The 12,151-nt window shown below is 36.5% G+C and overlaps 1 protein-coding gene across 1 annotated transcript in view; it reads left to right on the forward strand.

Moving 5' to 3' along the window:
* GRID2IP (Grid2 interacting protein) overlaps positions 1-12,151 on the forward strand; it is an 898,914-nt gene that overhangs the window by 653,828 nt on the left and 232,935 nt on the right. The window lies entirely within an intron of this gene.

Genomic DNA, 12,151 nt, shown 5'->3' on the forward strand with positions numbered 1-12,151 from the left:
GCCGCCTCCTGGCTTCGGCCGGTGCCCGGCAATGAATAGCGAGTGAGTAACAAGCGCGGACTCTCCATTTGGGCCAGGCCCTCGGGAAACTGGGGCCTTTTGAGTGAGGTTCCGTGGAGGAGGGGCAGACACGCCGGCGAGGAGACCGCAAAAGCAACGCTACGTTCAGCCCCGCTGGACCCCACATGGGGTTTCTGGGCAAAGATTGCCATTTCCTTCTCCAGTTCATTTTACAGATGAGGAAACTGAGGCAAGCAGGGGTAAGCGACTCATCCAGGGTCACACACCTGTTGAGTGTCAGGAAGAGGCCTTCTGGACTCCAGGTTGAGCCACTGAGGCACCTAGCTGCCCTAGGAGAGAGAGGGAGAGAGACAGAGACAGAGACAGAGACAGAGAGAGAGAGTTGTTTATCTTTTCTTCTTTGAAGTGATGCCATGATATGGGGGGGGGGGGGGGCTGTACAAAGTCACCTGTTGCACTTTCTCCTCCAGAGTCATTTGAGTCCAGTGGCCAGATATGGATCAGAATAACTGGAGATGGGGGCGGCTAGGATAGAGCACCGACCCTGGAGTCAGGAGTACCTGATTTCAAATCTGGACTCAGACACTTAATAATTACCTAGCTGTGTGGTCTTGGGCAAGCCACTTAAAACCCCATTTACCTTGCAAAAACCTTAAAAAGACAAAAAAGTGGGGCTGCTAGGTGGCGCAGTGAATAGAGCACAGGCCTTGGAGTCAGGAGTACCTGAGTTCAAATCCGACCTCAGACACTTAATAATTACCTAGCTGTGTGGCCTTGGGCAAGCCATTTAACCCCATTTGCCTTGCAAAAACCTAAAAAAATAAAAAAAAATAAAACTGTAAATCTAAGGATAAATAAACTTATTGCAAGCAAATTTTTTTCTGAAGAAGCTTTGTGTGCTGGAAACATTCTACCATATGTCCCAAGGTAGACACAGAAGACAAAGTCCTATTCTCATACTATTTTGTTACATTTAAAGTTTTTTTTAGGGCTGTCATCATTACTAGTTTTGAAGTAGCTAATAATAGCTCATCTATCTATATAGATTTTGTTTTACAAAGCACTTTTTCCTGCAAGAGTTTGGTGAAATAAATAGTTTAGGTATGTCCATTTTACAGATGGCAGAGAGAGAGAAATAGTAGAATTTAGTAATTGCAAAGCTAAGGCTGAAACCTAGCTTTTCTAACATCCAAGTCCAGTCTTTTTTCTTTGAACTATGCAACTTCAAGAGTATAAATGCTCCAAAAATGTGCATTCCAGTAGGGAGAGATAAGACTTAATAAAATAACTAATACAATACCATAGGATTGAGCAGATTATTCCCTCTTAAGAGTTAATATTCCTAGTGAAGTCCTCTCAGGGTTAAAAATCATTAAAACAAAGACAGACTATTACTCTTAGACTATTCTTAGAAGAAAGGAGAGAGCTTGCATTCCAACGAAGCTCATAAGACTCCTCTTGTTTAATGATAAGTACTGAATGGGAGGATAGTAGCCTGTTCCTAGACCTTGCCTTTCAAGACAAGTCACATTACTTCAGTAAAATAGTTATAAACCTGAAGGTTATTCTCACCATCTGGATGGTGAAGTAATGTTTTATGAAAATTTTTCATTCTTTGTTGCTGGGGTAGATTTCCACAAGTGGAACGTAACTCTGAAGACTAACCAATGAGTTGACAGAGCCGGAGATAGGAAGGAGGAAGGGATCGAGTTAGGCCATATATCTTGCTTGACTGTCAATTCAGGGCAGCTCCTTGATCTTCACTACTTTTGTGAGACTTAGAGTATGCCCTTTTCTTGAGAAAAGCCAAAATAATTTTTTTTTTGCTCAGAGGAGTCTCTATATTTTTTTAATTGGATTTTTATCCCACACAGGATCTAAGGGTGAAAGAAACCTTAGAAATGATCAAATTCTGTAATCTCACTACAGATGAGAAAACTGAAGACCATTTACATGCAATGATTTGCCCAAATCTACAGCTAGCAAAGAAAATCTTTGTCTTCTGATTGATTACATGTACAGAATTCTTTCCATTCCACCAGGTAAAATGAGAAAACATTTAAGGAACTATCATGACACCTCAAGAATAAGTTTACAGCCTGAAATCTCATCATCTCTGAGATAGATTCAGCTTTCATATTCAACTCCTCAGCACCCTCAAATTGCCTCTCCTCTCTGATTAAAGAGCTAGATCAATGAACTCCTCCCAAGGTCTCCCTTTACAGAGGACTCAGACTTTTCTAGCTAATTTTATTTTCCATTAGGCTAGTACCATCAATACTAGACCCTGCTAATTTCAACTCCTACTACCCCACCTCACCACGCTCCCCTCTTCTGCCACTCCTTTGTATTGTCTTCCCCCATTAGATTGTAAGCTTCTTAAGGACAAGAACTTTCTTTTTCTTATCTGTATCCCTAGCTCCTGTCATAGAATAGACAATAATTGTTCATTGACTATGACTATGAAATTATAAGAACTATGAATTCAAAAGAGGAAAGGATTTTTACAAAAAAGAAAGGTTAGTCTCAATTGACTTCCTCAGACTGGGAGAATTAAGAAAGGTAACATGGAGGAGATGACACAGAACTTTGAAGGATGGGCAGGATTTCATCTGGTGGAGCTAAGGGGAAATGGACTAAGAGTAAAGGAGTAGAGGGGCAGCTAGGTGGCACAGTGGATGGCACACCTGCCCTGGAGTCAGGAGGACCCCTGTTCCCATCTGACCTCAGAAACTTAAAATTGCCTATCTTAGGCAAGTCACTTAGTCCCATTGCCCTAAATTAAAAAAAAAAAAATTAAACCCTTAAATATATTTTTTAAAAAAAAGAGTAAAGTGGCTGTCAGGGGATATATTATATCTTTAAATGCATACATGAATAAATTAGAGAAAGAGGAAATCGATGAACTAAATGTTCAACTAAAAAAAATTAGAGAAAGAACAAATTAAAAATCCCCAATTAAATACCAAATTAGAAATTCTAAAAATTAAAGGAGAAATTAATAAAATCAAAAGCAAAAAACTATTGAATTAATAAATAAAACCAAAAGTTGGTTTTATGAAAAAACCCAATAAAATTGATAAACCTCCAGTCAATTTGATTTTAAAAAAAAAAGAAAGAAGAAAACAAATTGCTAGTATCATAAATGAAAAAAAGGTGAACTCACCACCAATAAGAAGGAAATTTAATAATTTGAAATTATTTTGCCCAACTCTGTGCCAATAAATTTGACAATCTTAAGTGAAATGGATGAATATTTACAAAAATATGAGTTGCTGAGGTTAAATGAAGAGGACATTAAATACCGAAACAACTCTATCTCAGAAAAATAAATTCAACAAACCATCATTGAACTCCCTAAGAAAAAATCTCCAGGGCCTGATGGATTCACAAGTGAATTCTACCAAACATTTAAGGAACAATTGTTCCAATTCTATATAAACTCTTTGGAAAAATAGGGGAAGATTGAATTCTGCCTAACTCTTTCTATGAAACCAATATGGTGCTGATACCTAAACCAGGAAGAGTTAAAACAGAGAAAAAAAAATATAGACCTATCTCCCTGATGAATATAGATGCAAAAAATCTTAAATAAAATCTTAGCATAATGATTACAAGTTATCACTAGGATAATACATTATGACCAAGTAGGATTCATCCCAGGCATTCAGGGTTGGTTCAATATTAGGAAAACTATTAGTATAATCAATTATATCAACAACAAACATCAAAAATTATATGATCATATCAATAGATGCTGAAAAAGTTTTAACAAAATACATCGCCTATTCCTACTAAAAACACTAGAGAGAGTGTGTAGGAATAAATGGATTGTTCCTCAGAATAATTAGCAGTATCTATCGGAAACCATCAACAAGCATTATATTCAATAGGGAGAGGCTGGAGGCATTCCCAATAAGATCAGGGGCAAAGAAGGGTGCCCATTATCACCACTACTATTCAATATTGTATTAGAAATGCTAGCTTCAGCAATTAGAGAAGAAAAAGAAATTGAAGGAATTAGAATTGGGAAGGAAGAGACAAAACTCTCAATCTGCAGATGACATGATGGTCTACCTAAAGAATCCCAAGCAATTATCCAAAAAACTACTGGAAACAATTAGCAATTTTAGCAAAGTTGCAGGTTATAAAAATAAACCCTCATAAATCCTCAACTTTTCTGTATATGACTAGCAAGATACAGCAGGAAGAACTAGAATGAGAAACCCCATTCAGGGGTGGCTAGGTGGTGTAATGGATAAAGCACTGGCCCTGGAGTCAGGAGTACCTGGGTTCAAATCCGGTCTCAGACACTTAATAATTACCTAGCTGTGTGGCCTTGGGCAAGCCAATTACCCCATTTGCCTTGCAAAAAAAAAAACTAAAAAAAAAAAAAAGAAACCCCATTCAAAGTAACCTCAGACAATATAAAATACCTTGGAGTCTATTTGCCAAGGCAGACTCAGAAACTTTTTGAAAACAAGTATAAAACACTTCTCACACAAATTAAATCAGATTTAAATAACTGGGCAAATATCAACTGCTCATGGATAAGTAGAGCTAATATAATAAAAATGACAATTCTACCAAAACTAAACTACTGTTTAGTGCCCTACCATCAAAATTCCAAAAAATTACTTTAATGAGTTAGAAAAAGTTGTAAGTAAATTCATATAGAGAAATAAAAAGTCAAGAATTTCCAAAGAGTCCAGCTCTTGGCATAAAAACTCTCTGTTTGATAAAAACTGCTGGGAAAATTGGAAGTTAGTATGGAAGAAACTTGGATTAGACCAACACTTCACACCCTATAACAAGATCCAAATGGATACGGGATTTAGACATAAAAAAACAATACTATAAGCAAAGTAGAAGATCAAGGACTGCTTTACCTGTCAGATCTATGGAAAGGGAAACAGTTTATGACTAAGGAAGAGATGGAGAAGATCCCTAAAAGCAAACTAGATGATTTCGATTACATTAAATTAACATGCTTTTGCACAGTCAAAACCACTGTAACCAAAATCAAAAGAAATGTAGTAAACTGGAAAACAATCTTTACAACTAATGTTTCTGACAAAGGACTCATTTCTAAAATATACAGAGAACTGAGTCATATTTTTAAAAAAACCATTCTCCAGTTGATAAATGGTCAAAGGATATGCAAAGGCAATTTACAGATTGAGATAAAAGCAATCCATAGCCATATGAAAAATTGCTCTAAATCATTACTTATTAAAGAAATGCAAATTAAAGCTTCTTTGAAGTACCACCTCATACCTCTCAGACTGGTCAATACGACCAGAAAAGATTATGATCATTGTTGGAAGGGTTGTAGGAAATCTGGGACACTATTATATTGTTGGTAGAGCTGTGAACTCATCCAACCTTTATAGAGAACAATTTGGAATTATGCCCAAAGGGCAACAAAAATGTGCATACCCTTTCATCCAGCAATACCACTACTGGGTCTATATCCTGAAGAAATGATGAAAAAGGGTAAAAACATCACTTATACAAAAATATTCATAGCAGCCCTGTTTGTAGTGGCAAAGAATTGGAAATCAAGTAAATGTCCTTCAATTGGGGAATGGATTAGCAAACTGTGGTGTATGTATGTTATGGAACACTAGTGTTCTATTAGAAACCTATTAGAAACCAGGAGAGACAGGAATTCAAGGAAGCCTGAAGGGATTTGCATGAGCTGATGCTGAATGAGATGAGCAGAACCAGAAAAACACTGTACACCCTAACAGGGTGTGATGGGGGTGATGATTAACCTTGATGGCCTTACTCATTCCATCAGTGCAACAATCAGGGATAATTTGGGGCTCTCTGCAATGGAGAATACCATGTTTGTAGATAAAGAACCATGGAGTTTGAACAATTTAGAAAAAAAATCTTGTTATCTCTTACACTTTGTTTTTTCCTTAAGGATATGATTTCTCTCTCATCACACTCAATTTGGATCAATGTACAATATGGAAACAATGTAAAGACTGAGAAATTGCTTTCTGTGGGGGGTGGAGGGAGGGAAGTAAGATTAAGGGGGAAATTGTAAAACTCAAAATAAATAAAATCTTTAATAAAAAAAAGAGTAAAGGAGTAGAGCTGAGAAAGTATGTTTTGAGATTTTTGCCTAATTTGATTGGGCTGAACAATACATTGAAAGGGAATAATACAAGGCTTGCATCCATAAAGTTTGAACCAGATTATTCAGCACTATTAATTTAAGGCTAAGGAATTTAGATATTCTCTAGGTAATCGGGCATCTTGAACATTGGTTACTCGATTCCTTTGCCTAATTCTTTTGCTCATACCATTTCCACCCACATCTGCTTGCTATCCATATGTCTATATTCTGGTTATTCATCAATTTAAGTTCTCATTTATAGGTTCTAGGTTCCAATACCACATCTTATATTACTGCCTATGTAACTTTGGGCAAGTAACTTCACCCCCAAGAAGGATATTTAGATTCCTCAACTGTAAAATGAAGGGGTTGGGCTAGATAGCCTCAGAGATCTCTACCAGCTCTAGAACTCAACCAGTGGAAAGAATATATCAAAAATGGGGTTCCTAACCTCTAAATATTTGAGTTAAATAAATAATAGGACTTTTCAATAGAAAGAGATCAGATCCATATTGCCTCAAAGATTCCAAGATTGTGTTACCCTAATTTTTAAAAATCACAACATATGATGTACATAGGCCATGTATTTTCAGACTAGTTAGTCAAATTTTAAAAATATTTTTACCCTTAAGGTAGCTAATTAATTATTTTTCTCTCTCTTTTCTTTCTTGTTATTAAGGTCTATAGGAGCAGAAATAAATGACAGACAAGGAAATTAATTTTACTGAAAAGGGCAAGGTGGAAATGGATGGGTAAGAACCAAGAGAAAAACTCTGTAAAGTAGTGAACTAAAAGATGTGATCACATGTCTGATGGGACTTGATGAAATAAAATTTCTTAACCAACCAAAGTTTAAGTCTATAGAAGGGCCTTGGAAATGAAATGTTATTTATATTTGATCTATTTATTCATTGTTTAAGATTCAGTGCTAATGAAGCCAAAGTCAACCTCCATAAATCTCCAATGGTTCCTCATTCTAATATGAGCTTCTCTCATATCAATTGCAACCTGATGCCTTGAAAGCTTTATCTGGGCCACCTCCAGCCATTATAACTTTCTATAATTTTTTTTAAATTTAAGGTAAGGGGGTTAAAATGACTTGCCCAAGGTCACACAGGTAACTATTAAGTGTGTGAGGCTGAATTTAAGCTCAGGTACTCTTGACTCCAGGGCCAGTGCTCTATCCACTGCACCACCTCCCTGCCCCCAGCCATTATAACTTAATGCCCCATTAGTTATCTCCTAGCTGCTTAGCTGCTGAGTCATTGTCTTAGATCATCAGCACATTCACTCCCCTTCTTTACCAAATGTCATGAGATACCTGTGTAAATCAAAAGTAACTCATCAGAATGAAGTTAGAAACACCTGGTCTAAAACATCTCCAAGGTCCCTCCCCAAATTTGATATTCTAGTTTTAATAATCAAACCCATCCAAAATCAATATTCAATGTAAGGGACTGTTGTGTGTGGAAGTACTGTAAACTTTCATCACCTGGTGTCCTCTAGCACCAGAGCATTATTTACTGGTTGATTGTAGAGAGCCATGGGAGTGGGAGTAGACCAGGGACTGGGAAGGATATTTAAGCACTTGTATTTGGTTTAATAAATGGAGATCTTGGAGAACTTGTCATCCTTGTCTCCCACCCCTTCAAGTTGGCCTGGATAAGGATGAGCTAGCTGGCAGGAAACTAATACTTCCTGAGCAGCTAGTCTTAACAACTCAATCTACTTTTTCCCCATTATTCCCAATTATTTTTCTATATGCATTATTTATTTCAGCTAGATTGACTCTTTGATACCTTTGATACCTTGGACTTTCCTACCTCTTGTGTTTACTACACCCAGTTGACTATATGTTCCACAAATCAGATCTCCAGAGATCATACTTAGAATTAGAAGGAAACTCGGGCTATTATCTAATCCAGTCAGTTCCATTACAGGGAGGTAACATGATTTATGCCCAAGGATACATAGGTATCAGTTACCAGATTGGGGATTGAAAGTGAGGTCCTCTGACTCCTTGGCTCTAGTGCTTTCAGCTCTGATTTTAGGACAATTCTTAATCCCATTTTCTCTACCCAGTTCTTTTACCTTTTTACCTTACCCCCCCCCCCAACCCACCCTCACACACCACATTTATCTTTTGCTCTCAGAGCTTTAAACCAATCAACACCACAGTTTCCTCTGGAAAGAATGTTTCAAGGTAGAGTCAAGATGATGGAGTACCTGAAAAATACAGTTTGGCTACCCAACAATTTCTCTACAAAGATCTAGAAAATATAGACTGGGAAATTTTAAGAAAAAAATCCTAGTGAATCATATTTCCAGCCTTAGGTGTTTAGACACTGGGGATGGAATCTGACCAGGGTGTATGAGAACAGAACATTCTAGAGCATAGGAATTTTTTTAAAAAAATTTCATTTATGTAAGGCAATGGGGTTAAGTGACTTGCCTAAGATCTCACAGCTAGGCAATTAGTAAGTTTCTGAAATCAGATTTGAACTCGGGTCCTCCTGACTCCAGGGCTGGTGCTCTATCCACTGCACCAACTAGCTACCCCCAGAGTGTAGGAATTTTAAAGAGCATTAAGACCATACTCTAGGGCAAGAAGTTGGAGAGTCATACAGGGAGCACCTGTTTTGTGCAGAATGCAAAATAAAAAGTGCCAACTGGTCCCTCTGTCATTTATGACTAGTCCTCAGTCATAAATCCAGGGCAGATTGAAGAGGTTTTATAGGGTGATGAACAGTCCTGGGTCTTAGGCTGTATAAGTTTAAAAGCAAATAGGAGCTGAGAGGCTCTGACTTACAGGAGCTAATCAGGGTCTCAGTTCCAAAAAGAAGTAGAATAATCAGGGCATGAATCTCAGATCAAAGGGGAATCTGTAATTCAGTCACCAGCTGGAAAGCTTTCCAGCTGGCTGACAGCAAATGAATCCAGCATCTGTCTCCAACAAAGGGCAAGCCCACAGGAGTGCTCTCCAAACCACCTCAGGAAACTGGGTGGTGATTAGACTTGGACCTGGATCATACCACATGGAACCACTGAAAACTTGCCTATCCCCAGCTTGAACTGTCCCTGATATCTTGGAATAACATAACATCTCCACCCCCTAATATTTCAATACCACCTTACCCCCAGAAGAAAGACCCAAGGGACAAATGTCCAATTCAAACATTCTCTGTAGAAGTGCAGAGTCCAGGCCTACATGAAGTCTGGTGTCAGGAAGTAGGCAGTAAAATGAGCACCATAAAGAGCTATCATGGTGAAAAGAATACTCAAGACTCAAAACCAGAAGAAAAGAATAACTCTGAAACAAAAAGCTCTAAAGAAAAACACAACTTGGGTATAAGTCCAACCAGAATTCTTGGAAGAGAAGAAGCAAGATTTTAAAAAGGAACTGAAAATTATTTTTAAAATATTAAAGAAGGGTATGGGGGGAAATTGGAAAAGGAAGGAAGGCTATGAAATAAAGATTTGGAAAGAATTAACAGAGTGGCATAAGAGGTACCCAACCTTAACCAAGAAAAAAACAAGTCCCAGAAAATTGGAATTGACCAAACAGGAGTTAATGATTCCATGACCCTTTTAAAGTTAAAGGATGGAAAAAGATAAAAAAAAAAAGAGGAAAGTATAAACAATTAACTTAGAAAAAAGAACATAATTTGGACTGCTTGAAACCTTTGACACCACCACTACCAAAAAAGCCTTAACATAATTCAAGAAATAATAAAATAGTCCAGAACTCTTAGAACAAGGGACAAAGTAAAATAGAAAGAAACTACCAGTTACCTTCTGAAAGAAATACAAAAATGAAAACTTTCAGGAATATTATAGTCAAAATTAAAAGCTTCTAAGTAAAAAAAAAAAATACTGCAAGCAGCCAAACAAAACAAAACAAAACCCACTCACTTTCAGGTAGTGAGGAATCACGGTCAGGATCACTCATTATTTAATAGCCATAACTATAATGGAATGGTGTTTGGATTTTGATTTTTCCAGATATCTTGTTGTTGCTCAATTGTTTTAAGAATGATTTATTAGGGGCGGCTAGGTGGCGTAGTGGATAAAGCACCAGCCCTGGAGTCAGGAGTACTTGGGTTCAAATCCGGTCTCAGACACTTAATAATTACCTAGCTGTGTGGCCTTGGGCAAGCCACTTAACCCTGTTTGCCTTGCAAAAACCTAAAAAAAAAAAAATGATTTATTAAAAAAGAGTTGTGTCCAACTCTTCATCATGACACTATTTGAGGTTTTCTTGGCAAAGACATAAGAATGATTTATCATTTCCTTCTCCAGCTCATTTATAGATGAGAAAACTGAGGCAAACAGAGTTAAGTGGCTTGCCCAGGGTCCCACAGCTATTAAAGTGTCTGAGGCCAGAACTGAGCTCAGGAGAGTAAATCATTCTGACTTCAGACCAAGCACTCTAGCTGGTTATCAGATGACAAAAAAAGTTATTACCAGAAACTTACTCAACAAAACAATTATAATGCAGTGGTTGATGTAACTTTCAAGTCTTCCTGATGAAAAGACAGAGCTGAATAAAAACTCTGAAATACAAATTAGAATCAAGAGAAATTTAAAAAGGTAAATGTGAACAAATGATTATAAGGGACTAACAGGATAAACTTTATGTTCTAAGATGAGGAGATGATTATCTTTTCAGATCTCTCTCATCATCAGGGGTCATATAATCAGTCTAATTAGACAAAGGATGTGGATATGGTTCTCTTTTATTTTTTGATAGTCTTAAGAATATTTGAAAAGGAGAGAAAGAGAAATACAATGGTGGGATGAGAAAGGAAAGGATGATTAAGGAAAATTATCTTACATAATTGGAGTGTACAAGAAATCTATGCAAAATGGAAATGGAAAGAAGTGGCTGATACTTGAACCTCAATCTGAATTAGTCAAATGAAGGAAAAATATATACATGCACAATTAAATGAAAAAAATATTTAATTTGATAGGGAAAGTAGAGAAGGAAAAGGAAATTAAAAAGGAGAATGGGGTAAAGAAGGGATTAATCTGAAGCAAAACCAAATCAGAGGGGAAGCAGGAAATGGAAGAAAAAAATATATAAGAATAGAATAGAGGTATGCACAGGTACCAGCTGTAATAGTGAATGTGAATGGATTGCAGCCACCCATAATACAGAAGAGGAAAGCAGAATCCAAAAAGATGTTGCTTATAAGCACAAGAGAAAAATTTAGTCAAAATGGAGCAAAATCTATTGTGCTTCAGCTATATTAAAAATAGCAGGGATAAGAGTCACGATCTCAGACAAACCAACAGCAAAAATAAGTTTAAAAGAGGATAAAAAGGAAACTACATTGTGAATATCAATACTAAGTAAATATGCAAAAAAAAGGCAGAGCATCTAAATATGCAAAGAAAAAGTTAAATGAATTATAGTGAGGAAATGGTAAGACTTAATAACTAGGGACCTCAATTTACTTTCACTCAGACCTATATGATTCTAAGAAGTGAAGGAGCCAAATAGAATTTGGAAAAGTTGATTATACGAGGTCTCTAGAGAATATTGGATGAAAAAAGAAAGGTGTGTATATATATATTTCTTAGCTATGCCTAGCACTTTGTTTTTTAAGGCATAAAACCCTTTTAAACACAGTCAGAGAAGCAGAAATATTAAATCCATCTCTTACAGACTAGTGCAATGAAAATTATAATCAGGTTACTGATGAAGCATTCTAACATTAATTGAAAGCAAATAAATCAATTCTAAAGAATGTGGATCAAACAAGTCTTAGAAATAATAATTTCTTTGAAGTTAATGATGAAACAAGATACCAACTTTTTTTTCAGACATTGCCAAACCAATCCTTAAGGGGAAACTTGTTTCTCTAAATACATTTCATTAAAGAGAGAAAAAGTAGATAAAATAATTTAAGCACACAACTAAAAATACTAGAAATCTAACAAAAAAAGTTTTATTAAACAAAATAGAAATTCTGAAAAACAAATACAAGCCTTACA

This window comes from Macrotis lagotis, chromosome 8 (assembly GCF_037893015.1).
Source record: "Macrotis lagotis isolate mMagLag1 chromosome 8, bilby.v1.9.chrom.fasta, whole genome shotgun sequence".
Taxonomy (NCBI): Eukaryota; Metazoa; Chordata; class Mammalia; order Peramelemorphia; family Peramelidae; genus Macrotis; species Macrotis lagotis.